Raw genomic sequence first — 16,303 nt, 5'->3', positions numbered from 1 at the left:
GACTGAGGGGGAGGAGAGATGGTTTTCCACATGCAACCAGATGCTGCACATGCACAAATGAAGCTTTTCTTGCTCACCCATTGCTTGTGTGACCCAGTTCCTAACAGGCCCCAGACCAGTACTAGTCTGCGGCCAGTGGATTGGGGACCCCTACTGTAGGGTGATCCAGGGCTGACAGGAAAGACATTTAATTTTGCTGCTGAGAAGCTTTTCTGAGGGCTCTTCCTGTTAGCAAGTAGACATGTCAGTCCTACTCAACTACCTGAACAAAACCACTGCCTTTCAGCCTGTCCGAAAACACGATTTACCTGAAAACCAAACTTATCTCAATCAGCAATAAATTGTTTTTAGTTAGCGACCAGAATTAAACCTATAGCCATCCTTGGATTATGGGTAGGGTAATTCACAGTGTCAATGCAGACTTCTTGATCAGTTCTGACAGGTAGCTCACCAGTCCAGCCTCTCTCAGCTCCAGCCCATGTTAAAGAAACTGGCTGGTGGATTTCCACGCTCCCCTCCCCCCCCCACTGTTTGGGAAATCCACCAATAGATGAAATTTAATTTGCATCATTGTAAAATATTTGCTTAGCATCATTCACCATATTTAACTACTATGGGGACATAGGAAATTTATGTGGACATATTTTATGTTTTATCACATACATTAAATTGTGTGTCTGGATGAGCTCATAAATTGCATATTCTCTAAATAAAGGGCAACTCTGAATCATGGGAAGCAGAGATACAGGTTTGATAGGCAAGTTTATGGGGGTGTCCCCAAGGTGTGGTTAAAGAAAAAATAAGATGACAGTCCCAAGAGTGCAATTAAATCTGTTTCTTACATGTGTTGCACACACGACATACTTTTAAAAATGGGCAGATTTTCAATTGCACTGTCATGGCTTCCAACTCGACTTTCTCTACCACAGCCTTCAGACCCCTCTGTGGGCTTATAAAAGTAAGATCTGTATACTGCATATTAGTGTTTTATCTCTTCATTTGTTTTGAAGCACAGAGGATCTGAAATAGAGAGCTATTCTGCCACTGAATTAATATATCCTATTTTGTAGGCACTGACTCTTCTGGGAGAATGAATGGAAATAGATATATTGATATATGTTATTGGTGATAGCAGACATTCTCATTTAGAAATAAGTACATCATAATACTACAACAGGCTCCAAATCAAAATGCTGACAGCTGAAATCATGAGCTCATTTGGTAGATGAGAAGGAAAACGGTAGCAGCAACAATATATGAGTTAAAATGCGGATTTAGAAAGAAGCATTTGAATAAACAATTCATAAGGGCTACATTGCTTCTAGTGAGGATTCTTTTTCATTTCTTTTATAAACAGAAGAATGACCCTCTTAACTCGGATATTATTCATGAAAAAAAAGGCTTTTGGTTCAACACATTTTGGAAGAGCAGATCAAATCTATAGGGACACATCATGGATACAAGCTATTGAATCCCAGCATTGTAGAAGTCAATTTTATAATTCGATTTTAATGCATATACACTCCTATATACTTTAGATCCCACATATTTACGTATATATTTTGATGCTAGCAAACTGGAATACGTGAAATTAATGGACTTAGACAGATTAGCACATCCCTACTTGTATCCTCCCAAATATTTCTCCAATAAAGCAACATCACAGATTCCAGTAGAAATTATTTGTTTGGAGCCTAAATGAATTGTCATATTTTCCTGGTATTTCTTTCAAAGCTTGGAACTGATTCAATTTCTGTTCCCATTTTAAAAATTTACTTTGTTCAAGCAGGTTTAGCCAGGTTCATCTGCAGCAAGAAAAGGAGGTATCTGCTTTTTTGAAGAAAAGCTAGTGTTCATAAGAAGAACAAACAAATGTTGGTAGGAGGAGAGCATTCATGGAGGGAAAAAAGCCTTTGAAAATAGCACAGTAAGGACTAGAGTACACAGGAACTGGCTGTAGCGGTGAGAAAAGAATATACAATATGGAGAAATGCAGTGGAGTTTTTTGGAGGAAGAGATAGTTAAATGAGCAGGAATTCCTTATGCCCCAATATTTATTGCAGGTTCACATATAGATTTGAAATATTTACTAAATGTGAGCATGGATAACTGAGCATTGAAACATATGGGAAAATACAGGGTGCTGAATTCTAAAACAGTTTTAGCGACTGATAAAATAAGCTAAACTATGTCTGTATAAGATATCAGGTTTAATTAAATAAAAGTAGTTGTTTCTAAAAACAGACATTTTTGCTTCATGGAAAAAACATCCTACATTCTTCTGATGCATAAACAATCCAACAAAGTAGCAAACTTCTGAATGAAAACTGTTCCTACAAGTAGTTCCCCAGGTAATGAGAAACAATAAGAGACCTTCAGAGACACCTACATCACAAACTGATAGAAGATATGAAAGAAGTTTTTAGAGGTGTGGGGGTGGTTGGTTCCAGCCATAATTTCTGATGCAGGGAAGAGCAACACCCTCCCCCCAAATTGCTCCTTTCATTGCTACTACCCACAAGCATATGAAAAGGATTTGCACTTGTATTGATTTACAAGTGGATAAAACCTCAATGTCAGAGGGATCACAGTCCAAACACGCTAGCCTCCCAAATCCAGGAGCTTCATGTGCATGCATCAGTATCTATTCAGAAGCTGTTCACATGCTGGTTGAAGGCCCAGATGGTGGTGATGCAATTTTTGTATACAATAGTAGAAATACCCAGCAGTGCCATGTCCTCCTTTACATCTTTTTTTTGCTTCATGGGTCCATTAGCTAAACCAGGGGTGTCAAACTGGGGGCCCATGGCCAATGCGTCACATGCAGACCACGTCCACCCAAGCTCCGCAAAGAGGAAAAATATCATGAAACATCATGTGATGGCAACGTGATGGTATGGATTTGACACCCATGAGCTAAACTAAATCTAAAAATGGAGATTCCCTTTTCCTCGCTAAAAGAAAATCTTCCGTATTATTTATTATGAATGTTATGGCTGTCTGGTTTTAAGAAATGCTCCCTGTCTTTAAAAATAGTAATTTAAATTGCAAATTAGTAAGGTATTAATGTAGAACAGTAGAATTAATATATACTGGGACAAATAAATTAAAAGGAGTGAGAGATAGATAGAGATAGAGATAGAGATAGAGTTAAAAAGAGAGAGGTTTGGCCAATAATTTATTACTGTTTAAATGTTCAGACATTTCTAATGGTTACAATATTTAATGAGGCCACTGAGTGCAAATTATTTTGTTTAATATAAACCTTTGAACTCTATAGGATTAAAATAAATTGCTTTTCTTTTACAATGGAAAAAACTCTTAATTTTATCATCTATGAAGCAAGAGAAGGATAGTAATAATAATTTTAACACCAGCAAACAATAACATCTGCCTATCCCAGTCCTTGGGAAGAACTCAATAGGTGGATAAAATGCCAAATCCAGTCTAAATTTCTGGCTGTGTGATAAACCATAATAATGTATTACATTTTCAGGCCAGCCAATTACTGGTGGCTCATTTAAAAACATGGAACAATTAAAAAAATAAACAAAATAAAAGCAATGATGGCAAAGTAAACAAACCCAGATAGGAACAAGGAAAAGGAAGAAATGGGGTATTTTTATCCTTGCCAAAGGCCTGGGCAAAAAAGTCATTTCTTCAGGGTGCTTTGAAATGCCAGTAGGGTGACGACTGTTGTATCTTGGGGAGGGACCCTCAATCCAAATAGGTGGTATTGTTTAATCAATGGAACATACTAAACCTTCATTGTTTAATAAATGGAACATGCCAAATCAAACTGGCTGAATAAGATTTGGGTGTAAGAAGGATTTGGATGTCCTGGTAGACCACAAATAAAGCAATGGAAATATGCTGCAACTGTCAAAAGGGCCTAGTTAGTTTTGGAGTGCATCAATTGAGATATTGTGTCAAGATTATAGAAAGCGAGAGTACCGTTCTGTGCTGCACTGATCAGATCACTCCTGGAATATTATGTCCAGCTCTGGAGGTCATAATTTGAAAAGGATACTTAGAAACTAAAAAGAATTCAGAGAAGACAGACAAAGATGGTAAGGCTATCAGAGGCAAAATTTTATGAAGAGAAGTTAAAGGAAGTTAGTATGTTTAAATTAAGAAAAAGAAGGCTATGATAGCAGTCTTCCAAGATGGATGTGACAGGGAAGAAGGGGTGGATTTATTTATTTAGAGCTTTGAATAAAATTTAATAGTTGGAAGTTTTACAGTGGGAGATCCAAATTTGAAATAATGATGACTTTCCTGAATAGTTACAACTATTAAACTATGGAACTATTAAGCCTCCTTTCTAAAATTGTGGGTACTCCATCACTGGTTTTCAAGAAAAGATTGGACACCCATTTCTTTGGAATGAAGATTCCTGCACTGGACAGGGGTTTGGACTAGAACAGGGGTGTCAAACTCAATTTCATTGAGGGCTGCATCAGGGTTGTGTTTGATCTCAGGGGAGCCAGTGGGTATGGCTAGGGTAGGCATGGCCAGCTCAACATCACTTGTGTCGAGAACAGTGGTGAGTTGCTACTGGTTTGGCTCAGTTTGGGTGAGCTGGTAGCGGCAATGGTGAGGTGAGAGCGAACCAGTTCTCTCTGACTGTCAGCTGGGCCCTTTCGCCCACCCCTGCATATATCTATCTATCTTTGTTCATTTTTAGCCCAGCTGATAGGCGCTGCAGTGTGGATTGCCGTGCCTCAGCTGTTCTGAAATGCAATGCACTTGCGCGGAGCACAAATCGTGTACAAAGCATGTGCATGTGTGCAAAGCAAACCAATGGTAACACCAGTTGAAACCCACCACTGGTTGGGGGCAGGGGTGGGTTCTAAATTTTTTTTACTACTGGTTCTGTGGGCGTGGCTTATTTTGTGGGCATGGCTTGATGGTCATGTGACAATTCTTTAGGATTTAGCAGGTCTACCAGGCTTTTAACTGCTTGCAGAGCTGTACCGGTTTTCTCATTTGTTTTTGGAGGCACTGGTCTACCCATTTATTTTTGCAGGCACCAGTCTACTCATTTGTTTTTGCAGGCACTGGTCTACCCATTCATTTTTGCAGGCACTGGTCTACCCATTTATTTTTGCAGGCACCAGTCTACTCATTTGTTTTTGGAGGCATTGGTCTACCCATTTATTTTTGCAGGCACCAGTCTACTCATTCATTTTTGCAGGCACTGGTCTACCCATTTATTTTTGCAGGCACCAGTCTACTCATTTGTTTTTGGAGGCATTGGTCTACCCATTTATTTTTGCAGGCACCAGTCTACTCATTTATTTTTGCAGGCACTGGTCTACCCATTTATTTTTGCAGGCACCGGTCTACTCATTTGTTTTCTTTTAACACTGATCAGCTGTAGGGCGCCCTTTGAAGCCCCACGGCAAGAGTTTAAACAGTTTTTCTCCCTCTAGCCAATCAGCTGGGACTCAGGAGGCAGCAATAGATTGGGGGTGGGGCCAAATAAAAGGTAAGAATAATGCAGGGGGGTGGGAGGCGGGGGGGCAGAACCGGTTTGGTGAAATCATATCGTCACTGCTACTGGCTTGGCCGAACCGGGCCGAACCAGGAGGAACCCACCACTGGTCGGGGGTGTCTGCAGGGGCCTCCTGCAGTGCTCTGCCAGTAAAAATGGAGCTCCATTTTCACTGGCAGTGGCATCATGGTCCTGTCCTTTGCTGTTTCCAGGGTGCCCCATGGGCCAGATCTAAGCAACCCATGGGCCAAACCCAGTCCACAGGCCTTGAGTTTGACACCCCTGGACTAGATGATGTTCAAGGTTTCTTCCAGCCCTATTATTTTTTTTTATTCTTGGTGCTTAATACAAAAAGGCATAGAGAGTCTCAAATTTCCTAATGGTCTTCTCCTTCTCCTAGTCCCAGGTACTGATCCGCCACCATTATTTTGTTGCATGGGCTCTGTCTTTGATTAAGAGCTGTGGTTGGATTTTCACTTCTTCTTTGTCTATGAGTTCCTTTTCTGGATTTGCTGATGGGACAGAAATCAATTTGTTATTCCATTCCTGGACTTTGCTGGCAGTTAGTTCCTATTTGGGTGCTACCTCCAAATATTTTGGCTAGTGTTTGCTTGGTTGGTTATTATTGATATGTAAAACAAAAGGGGGAGTGAGGGATGAACCAGAGTAAACCTGACCCCAGAATAATTCTCTTTGACTAGTAGAAGTACTAGTTCCTGTACTACAGGAAGAGCCTGTAGTACAGTGGACTAAAGCACTGTTATTAACATCTGCTGCTTGCAATTACTGCAAGTTCAAATCTCACCAGGCTCAAGGTTGACTCAGCCTTCCATCCTTTTAAAGGTAGGTAAAATGAGGACCCAGTTTGTGGGGGCAATAAGCTGTCTTTGTATAAATATACAAAAGTATGAAGGCTATTGCTTAACGCATTGTAAGCCACCCTGAGGCTCCGGAGAAGGGCGGCATATAAATTAAAATGCAAAAAAAAAGCAAAAAAAAAAAGCAAAAGTCCAGCATCTTTGGAAACAATAATTTCCCACCACTGCCTTATTGCTAAAGATCGCCATCAATGATATGAATGATTTCTACGTCTTCAGCTGTCCTGCTTCACTGCTCAGTTCCTTTCAATGCGATCACTTCTGTCACCATCCATTTTTTTAGTTTCTTTCCTCCAGCCTACATGTACTCACCAATTGCCTCCTTCTTCACAAAACTCCCCTGAAGAGAGGGGAGAACACAAACAAACAAAACTTTTATACCCATGCATTCCCTGTGCCAGCTTCTTCCTTAACTTGCTTGTACTTTGTGGAAGAGTACATATGTAGAGTGGGATGGGTTGGATGCATGATAGAAAGAAAGAAGCTTTGCTACTCCAATCATCCTCCCACAATCAGCAAAACCCTCTTTTGATATATTTGACATTTTATACCAGTAAGATTTATCAGGGTTCTGACACAGGATAATAGAAAGGTACCAAAACAGCAATTTTTTATCTAGCTGCAGTAACTACTGTTTACCCTTCATCTTGGAAACATGTCCTATATTCATATGGCATTCTTAACAGGTCATTTTAAGACCCAGTTTATCAGAGCAGTATGAAAGAAAGATTCAGCTAAACTTTGGAGTTAAACCATGATTCCCATCTCAGTTTCAGAAATATTTAATTAAATAAGAAAAACCAGGAAAACTGCAGGAGAAGTTTTAATCCCTGAATATATATGTGATCACTCTAACTAGCAGACACTGATTCTAACCTCTTTCTTCTTTACAAATAGTCCTTGTTTATTGACCACAATTGGGAATGGCAACTTGGTCACTAAGTGAAACAGACTGCTTATGATCTTATTTCAATTTTCCTTTGCTTTATTTATTTATTTATTTATTTATTTATTTATTTATTTATTTATTTATTTATTTATTTATTTATTTATTTATTTATTGGTTCGATTTATATGCCGCCCTTCTCTGGAGACTCAGGGCAGCTTACAATGCGTTAAGCAATAGCCTTCATACTTTTGTATATACCTGCTTAGTAGGGCTTTCGGTCCCCCCTAAGCGATGTTCTTTTTTATACAAAGTCAGCTTATTTTCCCACAATCTGGGTCCTCATTTTACCTACCTCGAAAGGATGGAAGGCTGAGTCAACCTTGAGCCTGGTGAGATTTGAACTCGCAGTAATTACAGACAGCTGGTGCTACTTAACAGCACTTTAGTCTGCTGCACCACCAAGGCTCTTTACAGACTGTGAAGATTATAAATGCAAAGATTGTAGTTAATTTACTTTTTCATAACTTGTGCTAAACAAGGCAGTCTCTAAACAAGGTCTTCCTATATTGATTAGTTTAATCTGGCCTTATTTCTTTGGAGCTAAGGGTAAGACCCAGTTCAGTGTAGCAAGCAAGGCAAAAGGCTACAAGTTGAGAGACTATAAAGCCAGCCAGTGATCTCAGGCCAGGTCTCTCTTTCTCAGTCCTAGGAAGCAGGCATTGGCAAATCACTTCTGAAAAACTTGCCAAGAAAACTTCTGGGTCTTGTCCTGGTATCAAAAAATAGAAGCCAAGTAAGTACACACAAAGGTATGGAGTAAGCCCACAAAATGGACTAATGTAATAAGTGCATTATTAGAGTAAAGTTGTAGCAAACATGTTGCACATAATGTAACAATTTTGTCAAAATGACTCATACATCACATAGAAAATGGTTAGATCTTGGGTCACAATGTTGCAACAGTCATGTTACTGGCCACCTATGGATAACCAGTGTGGTGCTGCGTGCATACACAAAAGGATTGGGGGCTTAGAGATTGTGATGCAGTCCTGTCCATTTTGTAGATTTTGACCTTCATGATAGTTCGCCTGGAGCCCTGCAGATAAGTAGACTTTCCCTGTAAAGTGAGGCAGAGCATCTATTTAGAGGCAAAGGACAGGAGTTTCTTTATTCCTAAAAAGTCTAATGGACTGGAAAGCTCTGAAAGCAGGGAAGGAGTAGAATGAATAGCACATTTTCCTGATTAGGCCTGGGATTCAGGTGCAATGCTTATGGAGCCTGGGAAGCCTAAAACCAGCGAGGTAAATTTGGCAGGGAACGTGCAGGCTGATGCATGAGAGATATTTTATTTCTTCTAAGTGCTGCTGTGCAGTTTGCATAGATTTACATCTGCTGTCATTCTTTGTCCCTTCATCTCTTTGTTTGCTCAGATTAATGATGACCAGCTTTAGTATGCAGATCTCACAGTAACCTGATGCAGCTTAACTCTTTTTCATATCATCATTTCGTTGCCCTTATTGAAATGATAAAAAGGCCATTTTTTTTCTTTTCCAAGCACCATGCAGCAGAAAACCCAATCCCCTGTTTAAATGGAAAAACTGGAACCATTTATTTATTTAAATTTTATTCTTGGGAAAGGGAGATTTCCTATTGTGCTCCATCAAAATTCCAGCTGAATTGGGGCATCTCCCAGCATAAGAGCTGGTGGTAACTAATTATTAACTAGAGAGAATAGCCACATCCAGACATGCCAGAGCTCAGGTGGACAGAACCTCTAGAAAGGAGTCTGGTTGGGAATAAACATCTCACCCCTTTCTGTTACAATGAGATTTATAGGCATTTTAAGCTGATGAATCTGGTGGGCTCAGGATTGCAAGCAATTTCAAAGGGGAAATTTGCTTCTTTAGGCTTCAATCAAACAGCCCTTCTAATATGTGGCTTTTTGTTAATGAAGCAAATCTAGCTTTGTTCAGTAACAGAGGCTATTGCAAATAGTCAATGTAGGTACAAAAGCCCCCTTAACTAAGTGAAGAGGCAGATCAAAGCACAGGCCTATTGCCTATCGTATTCTAAATAGGTTTCTTGAATGAAATGGAAACTTAATTAGAATTTAGATAATAAAAGATTGTACCTCTTACTCTTCTATTCATAGCCAGGTGTTATTCAAATTCTGCTGAATGCTTCTGAAAACTTTATTCCTAAAAAAAATATCTTATTCACAAAAATAGAAACCTACCAAATAACCTAGGAATCAGTTAAGGGTAAATGATGACTGATATTTTATTCTTTCAATGTTTTACTCTTTCAATGTTTCTAGCCAGGAAGGAAAAATTGTTTTGTTTATGCAGTTTATGCAGCCTGGTTTCCTAACATTGTTCATGATTGCTGGTTGCCATCCCTCCCTCCCTCCCCCTTGTTCCTTCCCAAAGATTCATCTTTCTATATAAAACCATTCTATTTCTGAAATGATAGAAACAAACCAAGTCAAACACCATGTGGAAAGCCCTGCTTGAAGACATGCATCTTCATAAAGCAAAACCAAAAGGACATTATCAGGCTAAACATCAGATGTTTCTTTGAGTGATGAAACTGACTATCCAAGGAGAAGCTCATTGGAAGATATTCTCCTGAGAAAGTACCTCCAAGTCCAGATGGCTGGATATTCTTGCAAAAATCTCATTTCATCTTCAAGAATCAGTGGTGATGGATGTGTTTTGCTCCATGTAGCCTGTCAAGAAAAACAGAACCTGCTGTTTTCAGCTTGTCTATTCTTTTGCTTTGATCAATCCAGAAATCTAGAGTAGGCGTAGAAAATATTGTAGGGCTATGCAAAGCTTTAAGAAAAGACATTTCACAAATCACTAGCATGAGCAGAGCACTTCTCAAAGCATTAAAGTGACCGTGTCCTCTGGAAAGCTTGCTTTGAAGATTGTTTCTGGCTTTCTTGACACATGAATTATGCAGAGATGACACCAACACTGAGATCAGGTAGGGATAGCATTCAAAGCAGTTGCATTAGTTTTCCAGAGCACACAGCCACTTTACTGCATTGAGAAGTGGTGGTGGTGATGGTGGGCTTTGTTCATGTGAACATGATTTAAGGACATTCCATAATATGTGTTTCATAATATTCCACCCCAGTATTCCCCCCTGGTTTGCACCAGTTCTATAGAACCAGCAGTAAAACCGGCGGGAGGCTCCGCCCACCGACCCCGACATCATCAGAACGCTTCTGCGCATTCGCATTAGAGTGCACGCATGCAGGAGCAAAGTGAGCGTGCGCACATGGCCCTGTTGTGAACCGGTAGTAAAGGTAAGTAGAACCCACCCCTGTTCCATCCTCTTGAAATTTCCTTTAATTCCTACTTTTTTCTCTTTCTTCTGTTCAATCATGTCTGATTCTTGGAGACTCTCTGGACATGTGTCTGCTCTTTTCTTGGCAAGGTTTTTCAAAAGTGGTTTGCCATTGCCTCCTTCCTAGGGATGAGAGAAAGTGACTGGCTGATGGTCATTCATTTGTTTTGGTGTTCAAGTCAGCACAAGAATTCAGAGTGTACCAGTGCCTTAACCACTATGACAAACTAGCTCTCACTTCCTGTCTTTCCAGTCTGTTAAAGCAAGACATTTAGGTAAACAAATAGTACTGTGGGATGAAGATTAAATGCCAATATATTTCAATATTTTTGTTTGATCTTAGCATTGTTATTAAGGATTTGATTTCAGGATTAAAAAACACCTCGGTTGTAACACTTTCTTTATACCCTAAACACGATGATAAAAATTAAGCAGAACTTTGCGAAGATCTTCTAAGACAATTGCAACCCTTTGTAAATATGTCAATCCTAAATCACTGAATTACAGAAATATTCCTTCTTGGAGTTAAATAATTAATAGTAAGGATTTCTCAGCTATATTAACCTTCTCAGGTCCTTAAAGCTTGTTTCAGTAATTTATGCAGGAAAGGGATTATTGTAGTAGGTTATACCCATGTATTAGTTTAAAAATCAGCAGATTATTAACTTAATACATTCAATTCATTTAATACATTTTAAGAAAAAAAAAAGTGGATAGCATTAGTCTTCTCACATGGAAATATGTCCAATTAAAATATATTTTGACATTTCAGTTTAATGAATTTGCATCCCATAAAATTCTCAATGTACTTGTTATATTGAAAAATGTTTTAGAGATTGCCAAACCTTTGGATGGAAATGGCTGTGTAGATTCTCAATCATCCAGTTCATGATTGTCCTGAAGGCGCTTTTCCAAAAGGCAACTGGACTTTCTTTGTTTTTTTTAATTTTAAATGTTTTGCTTCTCATCCAAGAAGCCTCTTTGGTTCTAACTGAATGGTGGGGAATGGAAGGATCAGTCATCTGGTCATTAGCACTCTGAGGTTCCAAAAAAGTCCAGTTATCTTTTGGAAAAGCACTTTTGAGACACTTTGGATGAAATCTCCATCCCCTGCCTTTTATCCACAGATTAGATAGCAGTGGTGGCTCTTCCTTCCCCAGGATCGGCCCATGGCTTTCCATTGCTCTCCTCTTCTCTGCCCTCTGCGCAGCTGCGTGTCAGGCACTGGACCCAGTTGTTCCTCCTCTTCTTCATCAATCACCTCCAGACCTGGGGGCTGTTGACTCTCCATCTGAACCTGATGGATGTCCCAGGTTCTGCGTCTCTCTTTCTCTCTCTGACAGCTCCATTCCCTCTTCCCCCTTGAAGCTCTCAAGTTGCCCTGATGTTGACCCTGACTCCTCCTCTTCTGATTTAACTGCTGGAGGGGCCGGCGGCCAACAGGTCACAACAATGATATTGAAATTATATATCAAAAATTTGGATTTTTATCAATTTATGAAGAACTTTGGATTTATTAAATTTGGAGTACAACTAAAAATATTGTGTTTTTTTTTTGTTGGACATATAGTGCATATGTTTGAATTAGCTCTTTATCAATGGGCAAGGTTTAATTTGTTCTTTAGAAATTAGTAATTTGTGTAGTTCAGAAAGCAGATATTTATATCTGTGTGTTTATTTTAGCCCCCCCAACTGCGTTAAAAAAATCTATGAATTATTATTAGTATAAAATAAATAAAGGATCTAAAATCTGCAAAGTGATTTTACACATATGGGTAAGATTTGGTTTTAGAGCTTTTATTGCAGTCCTCATTTCGTAACCGAATTGGGACCAGAACTTCCAGCACTAAGTTACTGTATACAGCCATTGAATTACACTCAATTTTATAATCTCTTTTGCCGTGATCATTAAGCAAATCAGCAGGCTTTTTAAGTGAATGTAGGTTCCCCCATTGACTTTGCTTGTTGAAACTCCCCTGGGAAATTCACAATTGTAAATCGCATGACCCAAGATGCTGCAACCATTGTAAATACATGCTGGTTGACAAAAGCCCAAATTTTGATTGTGTGACTGCAAGGATGCCGCAATGATAATAAATGTGAGTCACTTGTAAGCCACTTCTTTAAACGCCACTGTAACTTTAAATGGTGATTAAATGATTGTTTGTAAGCTGAGGACTACCCAAAGTTAAAATGTTTCCATCTCTAAATATAGAGCCCAGTTTGTAGCTTTCAGAATGATCATAGAGAACTCTGTGGGCTCCATAGAAGACCACAGCTACATGTAGTCTTTCTATCCTAGTTGCCTGCTCAATTTAAAAAGAGGTATATAGAACTGTTAGTGTGCAGTCAAAACCAAACCAAACCAAAAATGAAAACAGAAATGCCATACTGTAATGCAATGGTTTATCCGCAGAGTTTCCCCACTTATCTAAAAAATGCTTTAATGGTTAGCAACCTAATTTAGTCTAAATTATTATTTTAATGTTTCTGGTCTAGAGCTATCACTAGAGTGATAAAAGTGATTTGGGCTTTGAAAATGTGAGTTCAAAGAAGTCATAATTCGATTAATAAAATTGTGAGATTTGCAGTTCCTAAGGGCTTTTAAACTCAAAAAGCTGTTGTGATATATTCATTCCTCACCAACAGTTTCACCAAGTGGGTTGTTGAACTCACTGAATAATGTGGTAGTAAAATTAAGTAATTAATAAGATTAGCATTTTAGTATAGTTGTAACCTAGGCAGAATCCAGATTCATGAGATTTAATTATCTTTTGCTAGTTTGAATAATTTGTATTCAATTTCACAGAAAACATGCAAAGGATGTTTCCACGGTGCTCTCTATAAGAAGAATCCTAAAAAAAAGAAATGGAAATAGGTTCCTAAAGCTTAACTAGAGGTTTGGAAAAAGAACAGATACCAGTGTATTATTCCTAAATCTGGGGAAATATTATGATATTCCCAATAGGTAGAATAAAGGTACAAACATCAATTCTAATGTTTCACAATGAAATTCAAATTTTGAAAAGGCAGCAAAAATCCAAAGTGATCTTTTGTAAATCCCATACTTGGCATTCCTCAGTCCCAAACTTGCCTCTGCTGATTATACTTTGTACCTTAGCGTTTATTTTATATGAAATCTGTTGTAGTTAAATCTATCTGCTGAAAGGAAGACCTGGATATATCAGTTTTGGAATCTGAAAATAGTTCTCTCTCAAAAGAATGCTTTATTTTGCATATTAATGTGAACAGGATTGAATTCAATATCAAGGAAGAGGGCATAGTATACTTAGACTTCAGTAAGGCATTTGACAAAGTAGACCACAACCTATTTCTTGGTAAACTAGATAAATGTGGTAGACAGCATCACTACCAGATGGATTTGTAACTGGCTGACAAATCATACTCAATGAGTAGTCCTTATGGATACTACATCTACATGGAGGGAAGTATGCAGTAGGGTACCACAAGGTTCCATCTTAGGTCCAGAACTGTTCAATCTATTGATAAAAGACTTAGATGAGGAAATAGAAGGGGTACTCATCAAATTTGCAGATGACACTAAGCTGGCAGGAATAGCCAACACCCCAAAAAACAAGTTCAGGATCCAGACTTGAACAATGGACCCTATCCAACAAAATGAAATTTAATATGGAGAAAAGCAACATTTTAAACCTAGGCAGAAAAAAAACCAAAGGTACAAGTACAAAGTAGGTGAAACCTGGCTCAAAAATAGTAATTGTGAGAGGGACCTTGGAGACCTAGTGGACAATCAATTAAATATGAGTCAGCAATGTGTGGCAGCAGCCAAAAAAGCTAATACAATGCTTGGTTTGTATACAATCAAAATCACATAATTATTAGTACCACTTTAGAAATCCAGGTTTGGTCTTAAGAGACAATGTTTCAAGTCACCCATGGTGAGAGCTCTGAGTGAAGATTTTCAGTCAAAATACCTTAGAAGAAAATGATCCCATGGAATGGTTGTGGGCCCTGAATCTACAACCTCATCTGTTTTTTTTTTCCAATGTGGCCCCAACACAATGCATAAATAAAGAATAGACCATCTTGATGGATTTCCCACTTAGACATTTCTTAGTCCAATCGCATTCCGATTGCTATGAACGAGGAGCATATCAGTACAATATTTGCTTCTAAAGCTACTAAAGGTCAAAGCCAAACTCATACTTTAAGCATACTATAAACATGAAATTAGATTTCCTGGAAAACAGGGTCTGTCTGATCCTATATTAAATCAAGTAAGTCTTGACCAGAAAGTCTGACTTTGAGGAGTTATAGCTGGAACCAAGGAATGCATTAACATTTTGGTTTCTCTATTCAGTTGAAATAGGAGGTTGCAAAGATTGGCATGTGAGACATTCACTAAGAGGTTTCATGAGCCACAAATTGCAAATGTGTGCTACGCAGTAAGAAAATACTTTGAAGTCTGGAGCCAGACAAGGCCAAATAAAATACTTGTGTATTGCTAATAAAATCAGGATTTTTTTAATATAGTTCTATAGTAATATTGTATTCTGTTTTTCAAGAAAAGTTTTCTTTTGACAAAAGATCTATGATTGGATTATAAATTACAGTATATTTACAAAAGCAAGAAGCACAATGAGGCAAAAAGAGAGATCTGGCAGGCAATGGGTAAGGCAAATCAAGTTCCAACTTGATTGCATCTAGCTAGCTGAAAGATACAATGTGATCTAAGGAGGTACCTTCTTGATAAGGGTATCTTTGTGTCCAAACAATGTTTGGATGGGACAAATTTATAACAATTATCAATAGCAGAATCCAGAAGTGAGAAAATAAATTAAGAAACTAAGGAAAAGAAATTAATAATGTTTTAGTTTGATTGTCTATTATTGTTATTTTTTTAAATTATTTTTTAAATTTGATTTATATGCCGCCCTTCTCTGGAGACTCAGGGTGGCTTACAATGCGTTAAGCAATAGCCTTCATACTTTTGTATATTTATACAAAGTCAGCTTATTGCCCCCACAAACTGTTATGTTGATACTTTCATAGGATGCCCCAGGAAATAACTGGCAGCCAATGAGTATCCGAAGGATTAATGACCAATGACATTTGTGGGCTACTTCAGAAGCTAAATAGTCAATCAGGATATCATGAATATCATTTGTACACCACTGTAATATTTCTTTCTTAGATTTATATTTTACCTTTGCTTTAGAAACTCAAGGCAGTGTGCTTAGCATTCCCACACCAATTCTCCCCACAACAACCCTGTCTAAATCTTTAGCCTTCCTGCCACAATCATAGAAGAGGTGATTCTTCTCTTTCAACATCTTTAACTATCATAACAACTCCTCCTCTTCATGATCTTTTCCTCCCTCCCTTCTTTTTTCCTTTTCACTCTTTGAACTTTCATCTGAATCTGAAGACCATCTAAGACTCTGGATTGAGAGGTATAACTTTTCTTTCTCTTTATCCCACAATATTATAAATGTTTTAATGTGCTATTAGAACTGTGCAAATTCTCGAAAAGAAATATTTTAAATGCACTTGAAGCAACTTTTTGGGGAAGAATTAAAGCAACCTGGTTTTTTTCCCAGGCTGTTGTTGACCCTTAGGAATTTCCAAAGAAACTCAAAAATTTGTATAACCTTAATATTTATACTGGGAATCAGTATACCAAGAATTGAAATTTGAAATTTG

At 38.2% G+C, this 16,303-nt stretch overlaps 1 long non-coding RNA gene across 1 annotated transcript in view; it reads left to right on the top strand.

Moving 5' to 3' along the window:
* Positions 1-10,482: 10,482 nt before the first annotated feature.
* The window catches only part of LOC117664380 (uncharacterized), a 138,506-nt gene continuing 132,685 nt past the window's right edge, over positions 10,483-16,303 (top strand). The window contains exons 1-2 of the long non-coding RNA XR_004591019.3: positions 10,483-10,577; positions 16,029-16,053. This is a non-coding gene — a long non-coding RNA (uncharacterized LOC117664380). The remainder of the gene's footprint in view (positions 10,578-16,028; positions 16,054-16,303) is intronic.

Source organism: Pantherophis guttatus, chromosome 3, assembly GCF_059756535.1.
Source record: "Pantherophis guttatus breed Tessera chromosome 3, ASM5975653v1, whole genome shotgun sequence".
NCBI lineage: Eukaryota > Metazoa > Chordata > Lepidosauria > Squamata > Colubridae > Pantherophis > Pantherophis guttatus.
This window is presented reverse-complemented; position numbering and strand designations above follow the sequence as displayed.